The 8,090-nt window shown below is 36.4% G+C and overlaps 1 non-coding gene across 1 annotated transcript; it reads left to right on the top strand.

Annotated features, from left to right (window-relative positions):
* Positions 1–2,185: 2,185 nt before the first annotated feature.
* Positions 2,186–2,293, top strand: LOC148573281 (small nucleolar RNA R71). Its single transcript, XR_015906167.1, has one exon. It is a non-coding gene; the product is annotated as a small nucleolar RNA R71 (small nucleolar RNA).
* Positions 2,294–8,090: the final 5,797 nt, after the last annotated feature.

Below are 8,090 nucleotides of genomic sequence, written 5' to 3'. Positions count from 1 at the left end.
GAAGAAGAAATGGATGTGAGTGGTGAAGGGTTCTTGGGAAAGGGTGATATAGGATTATGAGGAGGAAAGGTGAGTGGAGGTATGTGGGGATCCTGTGGGGTCCACAGATCCTGAGGTGATCCTGTGGGATCCACAGATCCTGAGGTGTCAAGGATTTACATCCCTGCACCAATTAGGCATGTAAAATGCCTTTGCATGCATTTCTGGCGTTTAGACGCCGAAGTGATGCTTGTTCTGGGCGTTCAACGCCCATATGCAGCATGTTTCTAGCATTGAACGCCAGCCAGATGCTCCTTACTGGCGTTTAAACGCCAGTAAGTCCTTCCTCCAGGGTGTGATTTTTCTTCTGCTATTTTTTATTCTGTTTTTAATTTTTGTAATTATTTTGTGACTCCACATGATCATGAACCTAATAAAACATGAAAGAATAAAAATAAAAATAAAATTAGATAAAATAAATATTGGGTTTCCTTCCAACAAGCGCTTCTTTAATGTCAATAGCTTGACAGTGGGCTCTCACGGAGCCACCTAGGTGATCAGGTCAATTTTGTAGACTCCCAACACTAAACTTAGAGTTTGGCTGAGGCCTTCCAACACCAAACTTAGAGTTTGATTGTGGGGGCTTTGTTTGACTTTGTACTGAAAGAAGCTTTTCATGCTTCCTCTCCATGGTTACAGAAGGAGAACCTTGAGTTTTAAACACAAGGGTGTCCTCATTCAGTTGAAGGATCAATTCTCCTCTGTCCACATCAATCACAGCTCTTGCTGTGGTTAGGAAGGGTCTTCCAAGGATAATGGATTCATCTTCATCCTTCCCAGTGTCTAGGATTATGAAATTAGCAGGGATATAAAGGCCTTCAACCTTTACTAACACGTCCTCTACTTGTCTATAAGCCTGTTTCATGGATTTGTCTGCCATCACTAATGAGAATTTGGTAGCTTGTACCTCAAAGATTCCCAGTTTCTCCATTACAGAGAGTGGCATGAGGTTTATCCCTGACCCAAGGTCACACAGAGCCTTCTCAAAGGTCATGGTGCCTATGGTACAAGGTATTAAGAACTTTCCAGGATCCTATTTCTTCTGAGGCAATGTTAGTTGATCCAGATCACTCAGTTCATTGATGAGCAAGGGAGGTTCATCTTCCCAAGTCTTATTGCCAAATAATTTGGCATTCAGCTTCATGATTGCACCAAGGTACTTGGCAACTTGCTCTTCAGTAACATCCTCATTCTCTTCAGAAGAAGAATACTCATCAGAGCTAATGAAGGGCATAAGGAGGTTCATTGGAATCTCTATGGTCTCTAGATGAGCCTCAGAGTTCTTTGGTTTCTCAAAGAGAAACTCCTTATTGATCACTGGACGTCCCAGGAGGTCTTCCTCACTGGGATTCACGTCCTCTTCCTCCCCTGTAGGTTCGTCCATGATGGTTAAATTAATGGCCTTGCACTCACTCTTTGGATTCTCTTCTGTATTGTTTGGGAGAGTACTAGGAGGTGTTTCAGTGATTTTTTTACTCAGCTGGCCCACTTGTGCCTCCAATTTTCTTATGGAGGACCTTGTTTCACTCATGAAACTTAAAGTGGCCTTGGACAGATCAGAGACTAAGTTTGCTAAATTAGAGGTATTTTGTTCAGAATTCTCTGTCTGTTGCTGAGAAGATGACGGAAAAGGCTTGCTATTGCTGAGCCTGTTTCTTCCACCATTATTAAAGCCTTGTTGAGGCTTTTGTTGATCCTTCCATGAGAAATTTGGATAATTTCTCCATGATGGATTATAGGTGTTTCCATAGGGTTCACCCATGTAATTCACCTCTGCTATTGTAGGGTTCTCAGGATCATAAGCTTCTTCTTCAGAAGATGCCTCTTGAGTACTGTTGGATACTGCTTGCATTCCATTCAGACTCTGAGAAATCATATTGACTTGCTGAGTCAATATTTTATTCTGAGCCAAGATGGCATTCAGAGTATCAATTTCAAGAACTCCCTTCTTCATAGGCGTCCTACTACTCATAGGATTCCTTTCAGAAGTGTACATGAACTGGTTATTTGCAACCATGTCAATGAGTTCTTGAGCTTCTGCAGGCGTTTTCTTTAGGTGAATGGATCCACCTGCAGATGTATCCAACGGCATCTTAGCTAATTCAGACAGACCATCATAGAATATATCCAGGATAGTCCATTCTGAAAGCATGTCAAGAGGACACCTTTTGGTCATCTGCTTGTATCTTTCCCAAGCTTCATAGAGGGATTCACCATCTTTTTTCTTGAAGGTCTGAACATCCACTCTAAGCTTGCTCAGCTTTTGAGGAGGAAAGAACTTAGCCAAGAAGGCCGTGACCAGCTTATCCCAAGAGTTTAGGCTATCTTTAGGTTGTGAGTCCAACCATGTTCTAGCTCTGTCTCTTATAGCAAAAGGGAAAAGCATGAGCCTGTAGACTTCAAGATCTACTCCATTAGTCTTAACAGTCTCATAGATCTGTAGAAACTCAGTTAAAAACTGATAGGGATCTTCAGATGGAAGTCTATGGAATTTGCAGTTCTGTTTCATTAGAGCAACTAATTGAGGTTTCAGCTTAAAATTGTTTGCTCCAATGGTAGGGATGGAGATGCTTCTTCCATCAAACTTGGAAGTAGGTGTAGTATAATCACCAAGCATCCTCCTTGCATTATTATTATTTTCAGCTGCCATCTCCTCTTCCTTTTTGAAATTTTCTGTAAGGTTGTCTCTGGATTGTTGTATTTTAGCTTCTCTCAGTTTTCTCTTCAGAGTCCTTTCAGATTCAGGGTCTGCTTCAACAAGAATGTTCTTGTCCTTGCTCCTGCTCATATGAAAAAGAAAAGAACAGAAAATAATAATAGGGATCCTTTTTACCACAGTATAGAGGTTCCCTTGTTGTTAGTAGAAGAAGAAAGGGAATAAAGGTGAAGAAGAATGGATAATCCAAACACAAGGGTGAGGATAGGAGCAGAGATATGAGATGAAGAGAAGTGTTAGTGAATGAATAAATAAATAGAACGGGATGAGAAAGAGAAGTTTTCGAAAATTTAATAAAATAAAATTAAAACTTAAAGTTAAAATTCGAAAATTGAAATTGAAATTAAATTAAAATTAAAATAATTAGTTAATTAAAAAGAAAATTTTTGAAAAAGAGGGAAGTATTTTCGAAAATTAGAGAGAGAGAGTTAGTTAGGTGGTTTTGAAAAAAATAGGAAACAAACAGAAAGTCAATTAGTTAGTTGAAAAAGATTTGAAAATCAATTTTGAAAAGATAAGAAGATAAGAAGTTATTTTAAAATCAAAATTTTTTTGAAAAAGATAAAATTTTGAAAAAGATATGATATAAAAGATATGATAAAAAGATATGATTAAAAAGATTTGAAAAGATGTTAAGAAGATTTGAAAATTAAATTTGAAAAGATAGGAAGTTAGAAAAAGATTTTGAAATCAAATTTTAAAAAGATATGATTGAAAGAGATTTGTTTGAAAAAGATATGATTGAAAAGATATGATTAAACTTTATTTTGAAAAGGATCTGAAAGATAAATTAAAAAGATTTGATTTTTAAAATTAAAGTTGATGACTTGACCAACAAGAAACTAAAAGATATGATTCTAGAATTTAAAGATTGAATTTTTCTTGATAGAATAGTCACAAACTTGGAATTTTTGAATAAAAACATTAGATGTTAGTGTTAATTTTGAAAATATAAGATAAAATTAAGAAAAAGATTTTGAAAAATTAATTTTTTAAATTTTTGAAAAAAATTAAGAAGAAAAATGAAAAAGATTTGATTTTTGAGAAAGATTTGAAAAAGATAAGATTTTTAAAATTGAAATTTTGATTTGACTCATAAGAAACAACTTATTTTTAAAAATTTTTGACTAAGTCAACCCAAAATTTCAAAATTTTGAGAGAAAAAAGGAAAAGATATTTTTTTGATTTTTGAATTTTTAATTATGAGAGAAAAACATAAAAAATGACTCACAACATGAAAATTATGAATCAAAACACATGATGCATGCAAGAACACTATGAATGTCAAGATGAACACCAAGAACACTTTGAAGATCAAGATGAACATCAAGACTTATTTTTGAAAAAAAAAATTTTTTTTGATGCAAAGAAAACATGCAAGACACCAAACTTAGAAATTTGCAAACTTCAGACACTAACAAATTGAAAATTCATATGAGAAACAAGAAAAGACACAAAACAAGAAAATATGAAGATCAAACAAGAAGACTTACCGAGAACAACTTGAAGATCATGAAGAACACTATGAATGCATGAATTTTCGAAAATTGCAAGAAAATTATAAAAACATGCAATTGACACCAAACCTAAAATTTGACTCAAGACTTAAACAAGAAACACAAGAATATTTTTGATTTTATGATTTTATAAAAATTTTTTGGATTTTTCGAAAATTATGTTGAAAAAGAAAAATAAGGATTTCAAAATTTTTAATATGAATTCCAGGAATCTTGCATTGTTAGTCTAAAGCTCCGGTCCAGAAATTAGACATGGCTCACTAGCCAGCCAAGCTTTCAGTGAAAGCTTCGGTCCAAAACACTAGACATGGCCAATGGCCAGCCAAGCTTCAGCATGTAAATCAGACATTCAACAGCTAAGTCATCAAATTAACTTGCCTCTATGCTGATGGTTTGGAAGCTTCATTCCAAAAGAATTTAGACATGGCTTTACAGCCAGCCAGGCTTCAATATTTTTCATGAAACACTAGAATTCATTCTTAAAAATTCTGAAGAACATAGAATAATTTATTTTTTTTCTTGAATATTTTTTTAAAATAAAAATAAAAATAGTAAAAACAAAAAGCTTAAAATTAAAATAAAATTACCTAATCTGAGCAACAAAATGAACCGTCAGTTGTCCAAACTCGAACAATCCCCGGCAACGGCGCCAAAAACTTGGTGCACGAAATTGTTGCCTGACCAAGAGCATGGCACTGTTGTTACCGGAAACAAATGTGAAATAAATCTCCAGCAACGGCGCCAAAAACTTGGTTCGTGATTATTCCTTCCTTGGTAACAGCGTTAGAAACTCAATACGCATGTACATGTTCTTAATTCTGTTTCACAACTTCGTACAACTAACCAGCAAGTGCACTGGGTCATCCAAGTAATAAACCTTACATGAGTAAGGGTCGATCCCACAGAGATTGTTGGTATGAAGCAAGCTATGGTCATCTTGTAAATCTCAGTTAGGCGGATTCAAATGGTTATGGTGAATTTAATAATTAAAACATAATTAAAATATAAACTAGGATAGAGATACTTATGTAATTCATTGGTGAGAGTTTCAGATAAGTGTATAGAGATGCTTTCGTCCCTCTGAATCTCTGCTTTCCTGCTGTCTTCATCCAATCCTTCCTATTCCTTTCCATGGCAAGCTATATGTTGGGCATCACCGTTGTCAATAGCTACTTCCCGTCCTCTCAGTGAAAATGGTCCAAGATGCTCTGTCACATCACGGCTATTCATCTATTGGTTCTCGATCATACTGGAATAGGATCCCTTGATCCTTTTGCGTCTGTCACTACGCCCAACACTCGCGAGTTTGAAGCTCGTCACAGCCATCCCTTCCCAGATCCTACTCGGAATACCACAGACAAGGTTTAGACTTTCCGGATCTTAGGAATGGCCATCCATGGGTTCTAACTTATACCACTAAGATTCTAATATCTCAGACTCGGTCCCCTGTATTAGATATCCAAGAGATATCCCTTCAATCTAAAGTAGAACGGAAGTGGTTGTCAGGCACGCGTTCATAAGTTGAGAATGATGATGACTGTCACGATCATCACATCCATCATATTGAAGTGCGAATAAATATCTTACAAGCAGAATAAGTTGAATTGAATAGAAAAACAGAATCACTGAACATTAATCTTTGAGGAACAGCGGAGCTCCACACCTTAATCTATGGTGTGTAGAAACTCTACCGTTGAAAATAAACAAGTGATAAATGTTCAGGCATGGCCGAATGGACAGCCCTCACAAAAGTGATCTAAAGATAAAACTCCCGATCAAAGATGATCCGAAGATGTAAATAGAATATTAAAAAGTCCTATTTATACTAAACTAGTTACTAGGGTTTACAGAAATAAGTAAATGATGTAGAAATCCACTTCCAGGGCCCACTTGGTGTGTGCTTGGACTGAGCATGAAGATTTCACATGGAGAGGTCATTCTTGGAGTTGAACGCCAGTTTGTAACGTGTTTCTGGCGTTTAACTCCACTTTGCAACCTGTTTCTGGCGTTTGACTCCAGAATGCAGCATGGAACTTGCGTTCAATGCCAGTTTGCGTTATCTAAACTCGAGAAAAGTATGGACTATTATATATTTCTGGAAAGCCCTGGATATCTACTTTCCAACGCAATTGAGAGCGCGCCATTTAAAGTTCTGTTGCTCTAGAAAATCCAGTTTGAGTGCATGGAGGTCAGAATCCAACAGCATCTGCAGTCCTTCTTCAACCTCTGAATCTGATTTTTGCTCATGTCCCTCAATTTCAGCCAGAAAATACCTGAACTCACAGAAAAATATACAAACTCATAGTAAAGTCCAGAAATGTGAATTTAGCATAAAAACTAATAAAAACATCCCTAAAAGTAACTAGATCCTACTAAAAAACATACTAAAAATAATGCCAAAAATCGTATAAATTATCCGCTCATCAGGTTGCGACCTGCATCTGAAAAACAACAACAGAGTATGGAATGAGAACCAGAGGTTCTCAGTATGGTAATAGTACCCAGTAATCTAAGATATAAGACTCCGAGATGCCAGAGACAATCCTAGAACCTCATATCCACACAAGATTCAACTTAAAGCATAACTAAAATTAAAACCATAACTTTAAAACCATAATAAAATGAGGTATTCTATCTTAATGGATTTCTAAACTAACAGATACACCACTGTCCTACAGCCTTCACCAGCCTAACCGCCATGCGATCCCACTACCACCGCCTTCCGATCCTCCTCAATCCCAGTAGAAAATACAAGTAATAACAATGCAAGTAAAGCACATGTATAGCATGTATATCAAGAAATTCAAGAAGCAATTAATCATGTTATACAATTAGGCAAACAATTCAAGTCGACAAAGCAAACAAACAGATAGAAGATGCACATGATGACTGCCTGTTCTATTTGGCTGTGATATCACATTGTCGGTTCAACTGCCAACCCGACACATCTCCATGGAGATGTCACCTTTCGGTCTCAGAATGGGAACTCCCGAGATGTCGTGCCTGGAACACGGTCCAGGATATAGTGCTTGCAGACTCTTGTGATTCCGAAAGCATGTGAGTGTGATACTCTTGCCTCGGAATTCACATCACAACGTAAGCGGGACTAACCACAGCCCTTACGTCGCCGCAGTGTCCTCGACAGGCGAAATTAACCTACCGTCCATGCCAAGCGCATAGCATCTCAATAATCTCAGTATAAAGGTTTAATTATTCTGTGGATCCCTATAGTTTCGCGAAATATTCAATTAGGTCCCTATACTTTTTTTCTTTTTAATTGGGTCCCTGCACCAATTTTTTTTTCAATTAGGTCCTTCTTAGTAGTAATTGGCTTAATTGTATAGGGACTCAACTGAAAAAAAAACATTGGTGCAAGGACTAAAATAAAAGGAAAAAAAAGTATAGGGACTCAATTGAAAAAAAAATTAGTGCAGGGACTTAATTAAAAAGAAAAAAAGTATAGGGACCTAATTGAAAATTTCGTGAAACTATAGGGACCAACAGAGTTATTAAACCAGTATAAAATAGTAATTCAGTGGTTTTCAGAAATCATTTTTAGTATTCAGTCCACTCCGAGTCCTAGACTCGTGTCAAGCATCATCAAATCCACAATTGCACAATTTTATCATACCAATCGTCTTTACAGTACCCTACCACTTCACTCAACTAATCCACCCTCAGCACTCCAGAATCCTAAGGCTTTGTCTTCTAAACTTTTTACCTAAAATTACCTAGTTAACTTACTTATGGTATTCTCTATGTTTCAAAGCCTAAAAACAAGTTAAAGAATCTTATATAAGTGTTACGGAAGTTTACAA

The sequence above is a fragment of the Arachis ipaensis genome, chromosome B2, assembly GCF_059453495.1.
Source record: "Arachis ipaensis isolate K30076 ecotype BB chromosome B2, ASM5945349v1, whole genome shotgun sequence".
Classification (NCBI taxonomy): Eukaryota; Viridiplantae; Streptophyta; class Magnoliopsida; order Fabales; family Fabaceae; genus Arachis; species Arachis ipaensis.
This window is presented reverse-complemented; position numbering and strand designations above follow the sequence as displayed.